At 46.6% G+C, this 16,837-nt stretch overlaps 1 protein-coding gene across 2 annotated transcripts in view; it reads left to right on the forward strand.

Annotated features, from left to right (window-relative positions):
- Positions 1–16,837, forward strand: part of LOC121579867 (serine/threonine-protein phosphatase 2A 55 kDa regulatory subunit B gamma isoform-like) — a 42,617-nt gene that overhangs the window by 826 nt on the left and 24,954 nt on the right. The window lies entirely within an intron of this gene.

A 16,837-nucleotide genomic window follows, 5' to 3' on the forward strand; every position in this document is an offset into this window, starting at 1 on the left:
GCCCTTGAGCAAAGCACTTAACCTTAATTTCTCTGGATAAGAGCATCTGCTAAATGACTTAAAGTATGTATGCTCTACGACTGTTTATGTAAGTGTATGTGTTGTTTTCTCTCTCTCACAATCTCTTTGCTCATAGGGTAGATCTATAATCTCTCATAAGAGGATCCTGAATCTTTCACAGGAGTTAGTCAGCACAGTCAGTTAGTCAGTACAGTCAGCTACAGTCAGTTAGTCAGTTAGTCAGCACAGTCAGTTAGTCAGTACAGTCAGCTACAGTCAGTTAGTCAGTTAGTCAGTTACAGTCAGTTAGTCATTACAGTCAGTTAGTCATTACAGTCAGTTAGTCAGTATAGTCAATGACAGTCAGTTAGTTAGTACAGTCAGTTAATCAGTACAGTCAGTTAGTCAGTATAGTCAGTTACAGTCAGATAGTCAGTGCAGTTAGTCAGTATAGTCAGTTAGTCAGTACAGTCTGTTAGTCAGTACGGTCAGTTACAGTCAGTTAGTCAGTATAGTCAGTACAGTCAGTTAGTCAGTACAGTCAGATAGTAGACCTCAATACACCACTCCTCTCTCTGCTCTCTTTTCTCTTGTACTAATCTCTTCTAAATACCCCTTTTCACTCCATTCTCTCTTCTCTCCTGTCAGTCCTCTATGCTTTAGCTCTGATCCCTCCTCTCTCTTGTCATCCCTCTATCCTTTAGCTCTAATCTCTCCTCTCCCTGTCATCCCTCTGTCCTTTAGCTCTGATCTCTCCTCTTCCCTGTCATCCCTCTATCAATTAGCTCTGATCTTTCTCATGTCATCCCTCTATCATTTAGCTCTGATCTCTCCTCTCTCCTGTCATCCCTCTATCATTTAGCTCTGATATATCCTCTCTCCTGTCATCCCTCTATCCTTTAGTTCTGATCTCTCCTCTCTCCTGTCATCCCTCTATCCTTTAGTTCTGATCTTTCTCCTTTCTCTCTCTCCTGTCATCCTTCTATCCTTTAGCTCTGATCTCTCCTATCATCCCTCTATCATTTAGCTCTGATCTCTCCTCTCTCTCTCTCCTGTCATCCCTCTATCCTTTAGCTTTGATCTCTCCTCTCTCTCTCCTGTCATCCCTCTATCCTTTAGATATTATCTCTCCTCTCTCTCCTGTCATCCCTCTATCCTTTAGCTCTGATCTCTCCTCTCTCTCTCCTGTCATCCCTCTATCCTTTAGCTTTGATCTCTCCTCTCTCTCTCCTGTCATCCCTCTATCCTTTAGATATTATCTCTCCTCTCTCTCTCTTGTCATCCCTCTATCCTTTAGCGCTGATCTCTCTCCTCTCTCTCTCCTGTCATCCCTCTATCCGTTAGCTTTGATCTCTCCTCTCTCTCTCCTGTGATCCATCTATCCTTTAGCTCTGATCTCTCTCCTCTCTCTCTCTCTCCTGTAAACCATCTATCCTTTAGCTCTAATCTCTCCTCCCTCTGTCATCCCTCTGTCCTTTAGCTCTGATCTCTCCTCTACCCTGTCATCCCTCTATCAATTAGCTCTGATCTTTCTCATGTCATCCCTCTATCATTTAGCTCTGATCTCTCCTCTCTCCTGTCATCCCTCTATCATTTAGCTCTGATATCTCCTCTCTCCTGTCATCCCTCTATCCTTTAGTTCTGATCTCTCCCTCTCTCCTGTCATCCCTCTATCCTTTAGTTCTGATCTTTCTCCTTTCTCTCTCTCTCCTGTCATCCTTCTATCCTTTAGCTCTGATCTCTCCTATCATCCCTCTATCATTTAGCTCTGATCTCTCCTCTCTCTCTCTCCTGTCATCCCTCTATCCTTTAGCTTTGATCTCTCCTCTCTCTCTCCTGTCATCCCTCTATCCTTTAGATATTATCTCTCCTCTCTCTCCTGTCATCCCTCTATCCTTTAGCTCTGATCTCTCCTCTCTCTCTCCTGTCATCCCTCTATCCTTTAGCTTTGATCTCTCCTCTCTCTCTCCTGTCATCCCTCTATCCTTTAGATATTATCTCTCCTCTCTCTCTCTTGTCATCCCTCTATCCTTTAGCGCTGATCTCTCTCCTCTCTCTCTCCTGTCATCCCTCTATCCGTTAGCTTTGATCTCTCCTCTCTCTCTCCTGTGATCCATCTATCCTTTAGCTCTGATCTCTCTCCTCTCTCTCTCTCTCCTGTAAACCCTCTATCCTTTAGCTCTAATCTCTCCTCCCTCTGTCATCCCTCTGTCCTTTAGCTCTGATCTCTCCTCTACCCTGTCATCCCTCTATCAATTAGCTCTGATCTTTCTCATGTCATCCCTCTATCATTTAGCTCTGATCTCTCCTCTCTCCTGTCATCCCTCTATCATTTAGCTCTGATATCTCCTCTCTCCTGTCATCCCTCTATCCTTTAGTTCTGATCTCTCCTCTCTCCTGTCATCCCTCTATCCTTTAGTTCTGATCTTTCTCCTTTCTCTCTCTCCTGTCATCCTTCTATCCTTTAGCTCTGATCTCTCCTATCATCCCTCTATCATTTAGCTCTGATCTCTCCTCTCTCTCTCTCCTGTCATCCCTCTATCCTTTAGCTTTGATCTCTCCTCTCTCTCCTGTCATCCCTCTATCCTTTAGATATTATCTCTATCTCCTGTCATCCCTCTATCCTTTAGCTCTGATCTCTCCTCTCTCTCTCTCCTGTCATCCCTCTATCCTTTAGCTTTGATCTCTCCTCTCTCTCTCCTGTCATCCCTCTATCCTTTAGATATTATCTCTCCTCTCTCTCTCTTGTCATCCCTCTATCCTTTAGCACTGCTCTCTCTCCTCTCTCTCTCCTGTCATCCCTCTATCCGTTAGCTTTGATCTCTCCTCTCTCTCTCCTGTGATCCCTCTATCCTTTAGCTCTGATCTCTCTCCTCTCTCTCTCTCTCCTGTAAACCCACTATCCTTTAGCTCTGATCTCTCCTCTCTCTCCTCCCTGTCATCCCTCTATCCTGTTGCTCTGATCTCTCCTCTCGCTCTCCTGTCATCCCTCTATCCTTTAGCTCTGATCTCTCCCCTCTCTCTCCTGTCATCCCTCTATCCTTTAGCTCTGATCTCTCCTCTCTCTCTCCTGTCATCCCTCTATCCTTTAGCTCTTATCTCTCCTGTCATCCCACTATCCTTTAGCTCTGATCTCTCCTCTCTCCTGTCATCCCTCTATCCTTTAGCTCTGATATCTCCTTTCTCCTGTCATCCCTCTATCCTTTAGTTCTTATCTCTCTCCTTTCTCTCTCTCCTGTCATCCTTCTATCCTTTAGCTCTGATCTCTCCTATCTCTTTCCTGTCATCCCTCTATCCTTTAGCTCTGATCTCTCCTCTCTCTCTCCTGTCATCCTCTATCCTTTAGCTCGGATCTCTCCTCTCTCTCTCCTGTCATCCCTCTATCCTTTAGCTTTGATCTCTCCTCTCTCTCTCCTGTCATCCCTCTATTCTTTAGATTTGATCTCTCCTCTCTCTCTCCTATCATCCCACTATACTTTAGCTCTGATCTCTCCTTTCTCTCTCCTGTCATCCCTCTATCCTTTAGCTCTGATCTCTCCTCTCTCTCTCCTGTCATCCCTCTATCCTTTAGCTCTGATCTCTCTCCTCTCTCTCTCTCCTGTCATCCCTCTATCCTTTAGCTCTGATCTCTCCTCTTTCCTGTCATCCCTTTATCCTTTAGCTCTGATCGCTCCTCTCTCTCTCCTGTCATCCCTCTATCCGTTAGCTTTGATCTCTCCTCTCTCTCTCCTGTGATCCCTCTATCCTTTAGCTCTGATCTCTCTCCTCTCTCTCGCTCCTGTAAACCCTCTATCCCTTAGCTCTGATCTCTCCTCTCTCTCTTTCCTGTCATCCCTCTATCCTGTTGCTCTGATCTCTCCTCTCGCTCTCCTGTCATCCCTCTATCCTTTAGCTCTGATCTCTCCCCCTCTCTCTCCTGTCATCCCTCTATCCTTTAGCTCCGATCTCTCCCCCTCCCTGTCATCCCTCTGTCTTTTAGCTCTGATCTCTCCTCTCTCTCTCCTGTTATCTCTCTATCATTTAGCTCTGAACTCTTTCCTGTCATCCCTCTATCCTTTAGCTCTGATCTCTCCTCTCTCATCTGTCATCCTTCTATCCTTTAGCTCTTATCTCTCCTGTCATCCCACTATCCTTTAGCTCTGATCTCTCTCCTCTCCTCTCTCCTGTCACCCTCTATCCTTTAGGTCTGATCTTCTCCTGTCATCCCTCTATCCTTTAGCTCTGATCTCTCCTCTCTCCTGTCAACCTTCTATCCTTTAGCTCTGATATCTCCTCTCACCTGTCATCCCTCTATCCTTTAGTTCTGATCTCTCTCCTTTCTCTCTCTCCTGTCATCCCTCTATCCTTTAGCTCTGATCTCTCCTATCTCTTTCCTGTCATCCCTCTATCCTTTAGCTCTGATCTCTCCTCTCTCTCTCCTTTCATCCTCTATCCTTTAGCTCTGATCTCTCATCTCTCTCTCATGTCATCCCTCTATCCTTTAGCTTTGATCTCTCCTCTCTCTCTCCTGTCATCCCTCTATCCTTTAGATTTGATCTCTCCTCTCTCTCTCCTGTCATCCCTCTATCCTTTAGCTCTGATCTCTCCCTTCTCTCTCCTGTCATCCCTCTATCCTTTAGCTCTGATCTCTCCTCTCTCTCTCCTGTCATCCCTCTATCCTTTAGCTCTGATCTCTCTCCTCTCTCTCTCCTATCATCACTCTATCCTTTAGCTCTGTTCTCTCCTTTTTCCTGTCATCCCTTTATCCTTTAGCTCTGTTCTCTCCTCTCTCTCTCTCCTGTCATCCCTCTATCCTGTTGCTCTGATCTCTCATCTCTCTCTCCTGTCATCCCTCTATCCTTTAGCTCTGATCTCTCTCCTCTCTCTCTCTCTCTCTCCTGTCATCCCTCTATCCTTTAGCTCTGATCTCTCCTCTCTCTCTTTCCTGTCATCCCTCTATCCTGTTGCTCTGATCTCTCCTCTCTCTATCATGTCATCCCTCTATCCTTTAGCTCTGATCTCTCCCCTCTTTCTCCTGTCATCCCTCTATCATTTAGCTCTGATCTCTCTCCTGTCATCCCTCTATACTTTAGCTCTGATCTCTCCTCTCTCTCCTGTCATCCTTCTATCCTTTAGCTCTTATCTCGCCTGTCATCCCTATATCCTTTAGCTCTGATATCTCCTTTCTCCTGTCATCCCTCTATCCTTTAGTTCTGATCTCTCTCCTTTCTCTCTCTCCTGTCATCCTTCTATCCTTTAGCTCTGATCTCTCCTATCTCTTTCCTGTCATCCCTCTATCCTTTAGCTCTGATCTCTCCTCTCTCTCCTGTCATCCCTCTATTCTTTAGATTTGATCTCTCCTCTCTCTCTCCTATCATCCCACTATCATTTAGCTCTGATCTCTCCTTTCTCTCTCCTGTCATCCCTCTATCCTTTAGCTCTGATCTCTCCTCTCTCTCTCCTGTCATCCCTCTATCCTTTAGCTCTGATCTCTCTCCTCTCTCTCTCTCCTGTCATCCCGCTATCCTTTAGCTCTGATCTCTCCTCTTTCCTGTCATCCCTTTATCCTTTAGCTCTGATCTCTCCTCTCTCTCTCCTGTCATCCCTCTATCCGTTAGGTTTGATCTCTCCTCTCTCTCTCCTTTGATCCCTCTATCCTTTAGCTCTGATCTCTCTCCTCTCTCTCTCTCCTGTAAACCCTCTATCCCTTAGCTCTGATCTCTCCTCTCTCTCTTTCCTGTCATCCCTCTATCCTGTTGCTCTGATCTCTCCTCTCGCTCTCCTGTCATCCCTCTATCCTTTAGCTCTGATCTATCCCCTCTCTCTCCTGTCATCCCTCTATCCTTTAGCTCCGATCTCTCCCCCCTCCCTGTCATCCCTCTGTCTTTTAGCTCTGATCTCTCCTCTCTCTCTCCTGTTATCTCTCTATCATTTAGCTCTGAACTCTTTCCTGTCATCCCTCTATCCTTTAGCTCTGATCTCTCCTCTCTCACCTGTCATCCTTCTATCCTTTAGCTCTTATCTCTCCTGTCATCCCACTATCCTTTAGCTCTGATCTCTCTCCTCTCCTCTCTCCTGTCACCCTCTATCCTTTAGGTCTGATCTTCTCCTGTCATCCCTCTATCCTTTAGCTCTGATCTCTCCTCTCTCCTGTCAACCTTCTATCCTTTAGCTCTGATATATCCTCTCTCCTGTCATCCCTCTATCCTTTAGTTCTGATCTCTCTCCTTTCTCTCTCCCTGTCATCCTTCTATCCTTTAGCTCTGATCTCTCCTATCTCTTTCCTGTCATCCCTCTATCCTTTAGCTCTGATCTCTCCTCTCTCTCTCCTTTTATCCTCTATCCTTTAGCTCTCATCTCTCATCTCTCTCTCATGTCATCCCTCTATCCTTTAGCTTTGATCTCTCCTCTCTCTCTCCTGTCATCCCTCTATCCTTTAGATTTGATCTCTCCTCTCTCTCTCCTGTCATCCCTCTATCCTTTAGCTCTGATCTCTCCCTTCTCTCTCCTGTCATCCCTCTATCCCTTTAGCTCTGATCTCTCCTCTCTCTCTCCTGTCATCCCTCTATCCTTTAGCTCTGATCTCTCTCCTCTCTCTCTCCTGTCATCCCTCTATCCTTTAGCTCTGTTTCTCTCCTTTTTTCCTGTCATCCCTTTATCCTTTAGCTCTGATCTCTCCTCTCTCTCTCCTGTCATCCCTCTATCCTTTAGCTCTGATCTCTCTCCTCTCTCTCTCTCTCTCTCCTGTCATCCCTCTATCCTTTAGCTCTGATCTCTCCTCTCTCTCTTTCCTATCATCCCTCTATCCTGTTGCTCTGATCTCTCCTCTCTCTCTCCTGTCATCCCTCTATCCTTTAGCTCTGATCTCTCCCCTCTTTCTCCTGTCATCCCTCTATCATTTAGCTCTGATCTCTCTCCTGTCATCCCTCTATCCTTTAGCTCTGATCTCTCCTCTCTCTCCTGTCATCCTTCTATCCTTTAGCTCTTATCTCGCCTGTCATCCCTCTATCCTTTAGCTCTGATCTCTCTCCTCTCTCTCCTGTCATCCCTCTATCCTTTAGCTCTGAACTCTCCTATCTCTCTCCTGTCATCCCTCTATCCTTTAGCTTTGATCTCTCCCCTCTCTCCTGTCATCCCTCTATCCTTTAGCTCTGATCTCTCTCCTCTCTCTCTCTCCTGTCATCCCTCTATCCTTTAGCTCTGATCTCTCCTCTCTCTCTCCTGTCATCCCTCTATCCTGTTGCTCTGATCTCTCCTCTCTCTCTCCTGTCATCCCTCTATCCTTTAGCTCTGATCTTTCCCCTCTCTCTCCTGTCATCCCTCTATCCTTTAGCTCTGATCTCTCTCCTGTCATCCCTCTATCCTTTAGCTCTGATCTCTCCTCTCTCTCGCCTGTCATCCCTCTATCCTTTAGCTCTGATCTCTCACCTGTCATCCCTCTATCCTTTAGCTCTGATCTCTCCTCTCTCTCCTGTCATCCTTCTATCCTTTAGCTCTTATCTTTCTCCTGTCATCCCTCTATCCTTTAGCTCTTATCTCTTGCCTGTCATCCCTCTATCCTTTAGCTCTGATCTCTCCTCTCTCTCCTGTCATCCTTCTATCCTCTAGCTCTGATCTCTCTCCTGTCATCCCTCTATCCATTAGCTCTGATCTCTCCACTCACCTGTCATCCCTTTATCCTTTAGTTCTGATCTCTCTCCTTTCTCTCTCTCCTGTCATCCTTCTATCCTTTAGCTCTGATATCTCCTCTCTCTCCTGTCATCCCTCTATCCTTTAGCTCTCATATCTCCTCTCTCTCCTGTCATCCCTCTATCCTTTAGCTTTGATCTCTCCTCTCTCTCTCCTGTCATCCCTCTATCCTTTAGCTTTAATCTCTCTTCTCTCTCTCCTGTCATACCTCTATCCTTTAGCTCTGATCTCTCCTTTCTCTCTCCTGTCATTCCTCTATCCTTTAGCTCTGAACTCTCCTCTCTCTCTCCTGTCATCCCTCTATCCTTTAGCCCTGATCTCTCCTCTCTCTCTCCTTTCATCCCGCTACCCTTTAGCTTTGATCTCTCCTCTCTCTCTCCTGTCATCCCTCTATCCTTTAGCTCTCATCTCTCTCCTCTCTCTTTCTCCTGTCATCCCTCTTTCCTTTAGCTCTGATCTCTCCTCTCTCTCTCTCCTGTCATCCCTCTATCATGTTGCTCTGATCTCTCCTCTCTCTCTCCTGTCATCCCTCTATCTTTTAGCTCTGATCTCTCTCCTGTCATCCCTCTATCCTTTAGCTCTGATCTCTCCTCTCTCTCTCCTGTCATCCCAATATCCTGTTGCTCTGATCTCTCCTCTCTCTCTTCTGTCATCCCTATCTCCTTTAGCTTTGATCTCTCCCCTCTGTCTCCTGTCATCCCTCTATCCTTTAGCTCTGATCTCTCCTCTCTCTCACCTGTCATCCCTCTATCCTTTAGCTCTGATCTCTCTCCTGTCATCCCTCTATCATTTAGCTCTTATCTCTCCTCTCTCTCCTGTCATCCTTCTATCCTTTAGCTAGTATCTCTCTCCTGTCATCCCTCTATCCTTTAGCTCTTATCTCTCTCCTGTCATCCCTCTATCCTCTAGCTCTGATCTCTCTCCTCTCTCTCCTGTCATCCCTCTATCCTCTAGCTCTGATCTCTCTCCTCTCTCCTGTCATCCCTCTATCCTTTAGCTCTGATCTCTCCTCTCTCCTGTCATCCCTCTATCCTTTAGCTCTGATCATTCCTCTCTCTCCTGTCATCCCTCTATCCTTTAGCTCTGATCTCTCTCCTGTCATCCCTCTATCATTTAGCTCTGATCTCTCCTCTCTCTCCTGTCATCCTTCTATCCTTTAGCTATTATCTCTCTCCTGTCATCCCTCTATCCTTTAGCTCTTATCTCTCTCCTGTCATCCCTCTATCCTCTAGCTCTGATCTCTCTCCTCTCTCTCCTGTCATCCCTCTATCTTCTAGCTCTGATCTCTCTCCTCTCTCTCCTGTCATCCCTCTATCCTTTAGCTCTGAACTCTCCTCTCTCTCTCCTGTCATCCCTCTATCCTTTAGCCCTGATCTCTCCTCTCTCTCTCCTGTCATCCCGCTACCCTTTAGCTTTGATCTCTCCTCTCTCTCTCCTGTCATCCCTCTATCCTTTAGCTCTCATCTCTCTCCTCTCTCTTTCTCCTGTCATCCCTCTATCCTTTAGCTCTGATCTCTCCTCTCTCCCTCTCCTGTCATCCCTCTATCATGTTGCTCTGATCTCTCCTCTCTCTCTCCTGTCATCCCTCTATCTTTTAGCTCTGATCTCTCTCCTGTCATCCCTCTATCCTTTAGCTCTGATCTCTCCTCTCTCTCTCCTGTCATCCCAATATCCTGTTGCTCTGATCTCTCCTCTCTCTCTTCTGTCATCCCTATCTCCTTTAGCTTTGATCTCTCCCCTCTGTCTCCTGTCATCCCTCTATCCTTTAGCTCTGATCTCTCCTCTCTCTCACCTGTCATCCCTCTATACTTTAGCTCTGATCTCTCTCCTGTCATCCCTCTATCATTTAGCTCTTATCTCTCCTCTCTCTCCTGTCATCCTTCTATCCTTTAGCTAGTATCTCTCTCCTGTCATCCCTCTATCCTTTAGCTCTTATCTCTCTCCTGTCATCCCTCTATCCTCTAGCTCTGATCTCTCTCCTCTCTCTCCTGTCATCCCTCTATCCTCTAGCTCTGATCTCTCTCCTCTCTCCTGTCATCCCTCTATCCTTTAGCTCTGATCTCTCCTCTCTCCTGTCATCCCTCTATCCTTTAGCTCTGATCATTCCTCTCTCTCCTGTCATCCCTCTATCCTTTAGCTCTGATCTCTCTCCTGTCATCCCTCTATCATTTAGCTCTGATCTCTCCTCTCTCTCCTGTCATCCTTCTATCCTTTAGCTATTATCTCTCTCCTGTCATCCCTCTATCCTTTAGCTCTTATCTCTCTCCTGTCATCCCTCTATCCTCTAGCTCTGATCTCTCTCCTCTCTCTCCTGTCATCCCTCTATCTTCTAGCTCTGATCTCTCTCCTCTCTCTCCTGTCATCCCTCTATCCTTTAGCTCTGATCTCTCCTCTCTCCTGTCATCCCTCTATCCTTTAGCTCTGATCATTCCTCTCTCTCCTGTCATCCCTCTATCCTTTAGCTCTGATCTCTCCTCTCTCTCACCTGTCATCCCTCTATCCTTTAGCTCTGATCTCTCTCCTGTCATCCCTCTATCATTTAGCTCTGATCTCTCCTCTCTCTCCTGTCATCCTTCTATCCTTTAGCTATTATCTCTCTCCTGTCATCCCTCTATCCTTTAGCTCTTATCTCTCTCCTGTCATCCCTCTATCCTCTAGCTCTGATCTCTCTCCTCTCTCTCCTGTCATCCCTCTATCCTCTAGCTCTGATCTCTCTCCTCTCTCTCCTGTCATCCCTCTATCATTTAGCTCTGATCTCTCCTCTCTCCTGTCATCCCTCTATCCTTTAGCTCTGATCACTCCTCTCTCTCTCCTGTCATCCATCTATCCTTTAGCTCTGATCTCTCATCTCTCTCTCATGTCATCCCTCTATCCTTTAGCTTTGATCTCTCCTCTCTCTCTCCTGTCATCCCTCTATCCTTTAGATTTGATCTCTCCTCTCTCTCTCCTGTCATCCCTCTATCCTTTAGCTCTGATCTCTCCCTTCTCTCTCCTGTCATCCCTCTATCCTTTAGCTCTGATCTCTCCTCTCTCTCTCCTGTCATCCCTCTATCCTTTAGCTCTGATCTCTCTCCTCTCTCTCTCCTATCATCACTCTATCCTTTAGCTCTGTTCTCTCCTTTTTCCTGTCATCCCTTTATCCTTTAGCTCTGTTCTCTCCTCTCTCTCTCCTGTCATCCCTCTATCCTGTTGCTCTGATCTCTCATCTCTCTCTCCTGTCATCCCTCTATCCTTTAGCTCTGATCTCTCTCCTCTCTCTCTCTCTCTCTCCTGTCATCCCTCTATCCTTTAGCTCTGATCTCTCCTCTCTCTCTTTCCTGTCATCCCTCTATCCTGTTGCTCTGATCTCTCCTCTCTCTATCATGTCATCCCTCTATCCTTTAGCTCTGATCTCTCCCCTCTTTCTCCTGTCATCCCTCTATCATTTAGCTCTGATCTCTCTCCTGTCATCCCTCTATACTTTAGCTCTGATCTCTCCTCTCTCTCCTGTCATCCTTCTATCCTTTAGCTCTTATCTCGCCTGTCATCCCTATATCCTTTAGCTCTGATATCTCCTTTCTCCTGTCATCCCTCTATCCTTTAGTTCTGATCTCTCTCCTTTCTCTCTCTCCCTGTCATCCTTCTATCCTTTAGCTCTGATCTCTCCTATCTCTTTCCTGTCATCCCTCTATCCTTTAGCTCTGATCTCTCCTCTCTCTCCTGTCATCCCTCTATTCTTTAGATTTGATCTCTCCTCTCTCTCTCCTATCATCCCACTATCATTTAGCTCTGATCTCTCCTTTCTCTCTCCTGTCATCCCTCTATCCTTTAGCTCTGATCTCTCCTCTCTCTCTCCTGTCATCCCTCTATCCTTTAGCTCTGATCTCTCTCCTCTCTCTCTCTCCTGTCATCCCGCTATCCTTTAGCTCTGATCTCTCCTCTTTCCTGTCATCCCTTTATCCTTTAGCTCTGATCTCTCCTCTCTCTCTCCTGTCATCCCTCTATCCGTTAGGTTTGATCTCTCCTCTCTCTCTCCTTTGATCCCTCTATCCTTTAGCTCTGATCTCTCTCCTCTCTCTCTCTCCTGTAAACCCTCTATCCCTTAGCTCTGATCTCTCCTCTCTCTCTTTCCTGTCATCCCTCTATCCTGTTGCTCTGATCTCTCCTCTCGCTCTCCTGTCATCCCTCTATCCTTTAGCTCTGATCTATCCCCTCTCTCTCCTGTCATCCCTCTATCCTTTAGCTCCGATCTCTCCCCCCTCCCTGTCATCCCTCTGTCTTTTAGCTCTGATCTCTCCTCTCTCTCTCCTGTTATCTCTCTATCATTTAGCTCTGAACTCTTTCCTGTCATCCCTCTATCCTTTAGCTCTGATCTCTCCTCTCTCACCTGTCATCCTTCTATCCTTTAGCTCTTATCTCTCCTGTCATCCCACTATCCTTTAGCTCTGATCTCTCTCCTCTCCTCTCTCCTGTCACCCTCTATCCTTTAGGTCTGATCTTCTCCTGTCATCCCTCTATCCTTTAGCTCTGATCTCTCCTCTCTCCTGTCAACCTTCTATCCTTTAGCTCTGATATATCCTCTCTCCTGTCATCCCTCTATCCTTTAGTTCTGATCTCTCTCCTTTCTCTCTCCCCTGTCATCCTTCTATCCTTTAGCTCTGATCTCTCCTATCTCTTTCCTGTCATCCCTCTATCCTTTAGCTCTGATCTCTCCTCTCTCTCTCCTTTTATCCTCTATCCTTTAGCTCTCATCTCTCATCTCTCTCTCATGTCATCCCTCTATCCTTTAGCTTTGATCTCTCCTCTCTCTCTCCTGTCATCCCTCTATCCTTTAGATTTGATCTCTCCTCTCTCTCTCCTGTCATCCCTCTATCCTTTAGCTCTGATCTCTCCCTTCTCTCTCCTGTCATCCCTCTATCCTTTAGCTCTGATCTCTCCTCTCTCTCTCCTGTCATCCCTCTATCCTTTAGCTCTGATCTCTCTCCTCTCTCTCTCCTGTCATCCCTCTATCCTTTAGCTCTGTTCTCTCCTTTTTCCTGTCATCCCTTTATCCTTTAGCTCTGATCTCTCCTCTCTCTCTCCTGTCATCCCTCTATCCTTTAGCTCTGATCTCTCTCCTCTCTCTCTCTCTCTCTCCTGTCATCCCTCTATCCTTTAGCTCTGATCTCTCCTCTCTCTCTTTCCTATCATCCCTCTATCCTGTTGCTCTGATCTCTCCTCTCTCTCTCCTGTCATCCCTCTATCCTTTAGCTCTGATCTCTCCCCTCTTTCTCCTGTCATCCCTCTATCATTTAGCTCTGATCTCTCTCCTGTCATCCCTCTATCCTTTAGCTCTGATCTCTCCTCTCTCTCCTGTCATCCTTCTATCCTTTAGCTCTTATCTCGCCCGTCATCCCTCTATCCTTTAGCTCTGATCTCTCTCCTCTCTCTCCTGTCATCCCTCTATCCTTTAGCTCTGAACTCTCCTATCTCTCTCCTGTCATCCCTCTATCCTTTAGCTTTGATCTCTCCCCTCTCTCCTGTCATCCCTCTATCCTTTAGCTCTGATCTCTCTCCTCTCTCTCTCTCCTGTCATCCCTCTATCCTTTAGCTCTGATCTCTCCTCTCTCTCTCCTGTCATCCCTCTATCCTGTTGCTCTGATCTCTCCTCTCTCTCTCCTGTCATCCCTCTATCCTTTAGCTCTGATCTTTCCCCTCTCTCTCCTGTCATCCCTCTATCCTTTAGCTCTGATCTCTCTCCTGTCATCCCTCTATCCTTTAGCTCTGATCTCTCCTCTCTCTCGCCTGTCATCCCTCTATCCTTTAGCTCTGATCTCTCACCTGTCATCCCTCTATCCTTTAGCTCTGATCTCTCCTCTCTCTCCTGTCATCCTTCTATCCTTTAGCTCTTATCTTTCTCCTGTCATCCCTCTATCCTTTAGCTCTTATCTCTCGCCTGTCATCCCTCTATCCTTTAGCTCTGATCTCTCCTCTCTCTCCTGTCATCCTTCTATCCTCTAGCTCTGATCTCTCTCCTCTCTCTCCTGTCATCCCTCTATCCATTAGCTCTGATCTCTCCACTCACCTGTCATCCCTTTATCCTTTAGTTCTGATCTCTCTCCTTTCTCTCTCTCCTGTCATCCTTCTATCCTTTAGCTCTGATATCTCCTCTCTCTCCTGTCATCCCTCTATCCTTTAGCTCTCATATCTCCTCTCTCTCCTGTCATCCCTCTATCCTTTAGCTTTGATCTCTCCTCTCTCTCTCCTGTCATCCCTCTATCCTTTAGCTTTAATCTCTCTTCTCTCTCTCCTGTCATACCTCTATCCTTTAGCTCTGATCTCTCCTTTCTCTCTCCTGTCATTCCTCTATCCTTTAGCTCTGAACTCTCCTCTCTCTCTCCTGTCATCCCTCTATCCTTTAGCCCTGATCTCTCCTCTCTCTCTCCTGTCATCCCGCTACCCTTTAGCTTTGATCTCTCCTCTCTCTCTCCTGTCATCCCTCTATCCTTTAGCTCTCATCTCTCTCCTCTCTCTTTCTCCTGTCATCCCTCTTTCCTTTAGCTCTGATCTCTCCTCTCTCTCTCTCCTGTCATCCCTCTATCATGTTGCTCTGATCTCTCCTCTCTCTCTCCTGTCATCCCTCTATCTTTTAGCTCTGATCTCTCTCCTGTCATCCCTCTATCCTTTAGCTCTGATCTCTCCTCTCTCTCTCCTGTCATCCCAATATCCTGTTGCTCTGATCTCTCCTCTCTCTCTTCTGTCATCCCTATCTCCCTTTAGCTTTGATCTCTCCCTCTGTCTCCTGTCATCCCTCTATCCTTTAGCTCTGATCTCTCCTCTCTCTCACCTGTCATCCCTCTATCCTTTAGCTCTGATCTCTCTCCTGTCATCCCTCTATCATTTAGCTCTTATCTCTCCTCTCTCTCCTGTCATCCTTCTATCCTTTAGCTAGTATCTCTCTCCCTGTCATCCCTCTATCCTTTAGCTCTTATCTCTCTCCTGTCATCCCTCTATCCTCTAGCTCTGATCTCTCTCCTCTCTCTCCTGTCATCCCTCTATCCTCTAGCTCTGATCTCTCTCCTCTCTCCTGTCATCCCTCTATCCTTTAGCTCTGATCTCTCCTCTCTCCTGTCATCCCTCTATCCTTTAGCTCTGATCATTCCTCTCTCTCCTGTCATCCCTCTATCCTTTAGCTCTGATCTCTCTCCTGTCATCCCTCTATCATTTAGCTCTGATCTCTCCTCTCTCTCCTGTCATCCTTCTATCCTTTAGCTATTATCTCTCTCCTGTCATCCCTCTATCCTTTAGCTCTTATCTCTCTCCTGTCATCCCTCTATCCTCTAGCTCTGATCTCTCTCCTCTCTCTCCTGTCATCCCTCTATCTTCTAGCTCTGATCTCTCTCCTCTCTCTCCTGTCATCCCTCTATCCTTTAGCTCTGAACTCTCCTCTCTCTCTCCTGTCATCCCTCTATCCTTTAGCCCTGATCTCTCCTCTCTCTCTCCTGTCATCCCGCTACCCTTTAGCTTTGATCTCTCCTCTCTCTCTCCTGTCATCCCTCTATCCTTTAGCTCTCATCTCTCTCCTCTCTCTTTCTCCTGTCATCCCTCTATCCTTTAGCTCTGATCTCTCCTCTCTCCCTCTCCTGTCATCCCTCTATCATGTTGCTCTGATCTCTCCTCTCTCTCTCCTGTCATCCCTCTATCTTTTAGCTCTGATCTCTCTCCTGTCATCCCTCTATCCTTTAGCTCTGATCTCTCCTCTCTCTCTCCTGTCATCCCAATATCCTGTTGCTCTGATCTCTCCTCTCTCTCTTCTGTCATCCCTATCTCCTTTAGCTTTGATCTCTCCCCTCTGTCTCCTGTCATCCCTCTATCCTTTAGCTCTGATCTCTCCTCTCTCTCACCTGTCATCCCTCTATACTTTAGCTCTGATCTCTCTCCTGTCATCCCTCTATCATTTAGCTCTTATCTCTCCTCTCTCTCCTGTCATCCTTCTATCCTTTAGCTAGTATCTCTCTCCTGTCATCCCTCTATCCTTTAGCTCTTATCTCTCTCCTGTCATCCCTCTATCCTCTAGCTCTGATCTCTCTCTCTCTCTCTCCTGTCATCCCTCTATCCTCTAGCTCTGATCTCTCTCCTCTCTCCTGTCATCCCTCTATCCTTTAGCTCTGATCTCTCCTCTCTCCTGTCATCCCTCTATCCTTTAGCTCTGATCATTCCTCTCTCTCCTGTCATCCCTCTATCCTTTAGCTCTGATCTCTCTCCTGTCATCCCTCTATCATTTAGCTCTGATCTCTCCTCTCTCTCCTGTCATCCTTCTATCCTTTAGCTATTATCTCTCTCCTGTCATCCCTCTATCCTTTAGCTCTTATCTCTCTCCTGTCATCCCTCTATCCTCTAGCTCTGATCTCTCTCCTCTCTCTCCTGTCATCCCTCTATCTTCTAGCTCTGATCTCTCTCCTCTCTCTCCTGTCATCCCTCTATCCTTTAGCTCTGATCTCTCCTCTCTCCTGTCATCCCTCTATCCTTTAGCTCTGATCATTCCTCTCTCTCCTGTCATCCCTCTATCCTTTAGCTCTGATCTCTCCTCTCTCTCACCTGTCATCCCTCTATCCTTTAGCTCTGATCTCTCTCCTGTCATCCCTCTATCATTTAGCTCTGATCTCTCCTCTCTCTCCTGTCATCCTTCTATCCTTTAGCTATTATCTCTCTCCTGTCATCCCTCTATCCTTTAGCTCTTATCTCTCTCCTGTCATCCCTCTATCCTCTAGCTCTGATCTCTCTCCTCTCTCTCCTGTCATCCCTCTATCCTCTAGCTCTGATCTCTCTCCTCTCTCTCCTGTCATCCCTCTATCATTTAGCTCTGATCTCTCCTCTCTCCTGTCATCCCTCTATCCTTTAGCTCTGATCACTCCTCTCTCTCTCCTGTCATCCATCTATCCTTTAGCTCTGATCTCTCCTCTTTCTCTCCTGTCATCCCTCTATCCTTTAGCTCTATCTCCTCTCTCTCTCCTGTCATCCCTCTATCCTTTAGCTCTGATATCTCCTCTCTCTCTCTCCTGTCATCCCTCTATCCTTTAGCTCTGATCTCTCCTTTATTTCTTGTTCTCTTTTTTCTCCTCTCTCTCTCCAGATACAGATTCTGATTCTGTCCCTCTGTGGTTGTGTAACCGTGATATAATGTACAAGGCCACTCCTTTACAGTTTGAGC

This window comes from Coregonus clupeaformis, chromosome 2 (genome assembly GCF_020615455.1).
Source record: "Coregonus clupeaformis isolate EN_2021a chromosome 2, ASM2061545v1, whole genome shotgun sequence".
NCBI lineage: Eukaryota > Metazoa > Chordata > Actinopteri > Salmoniformes > Salmonidae > Coregonus > Coregonus clupeaformis.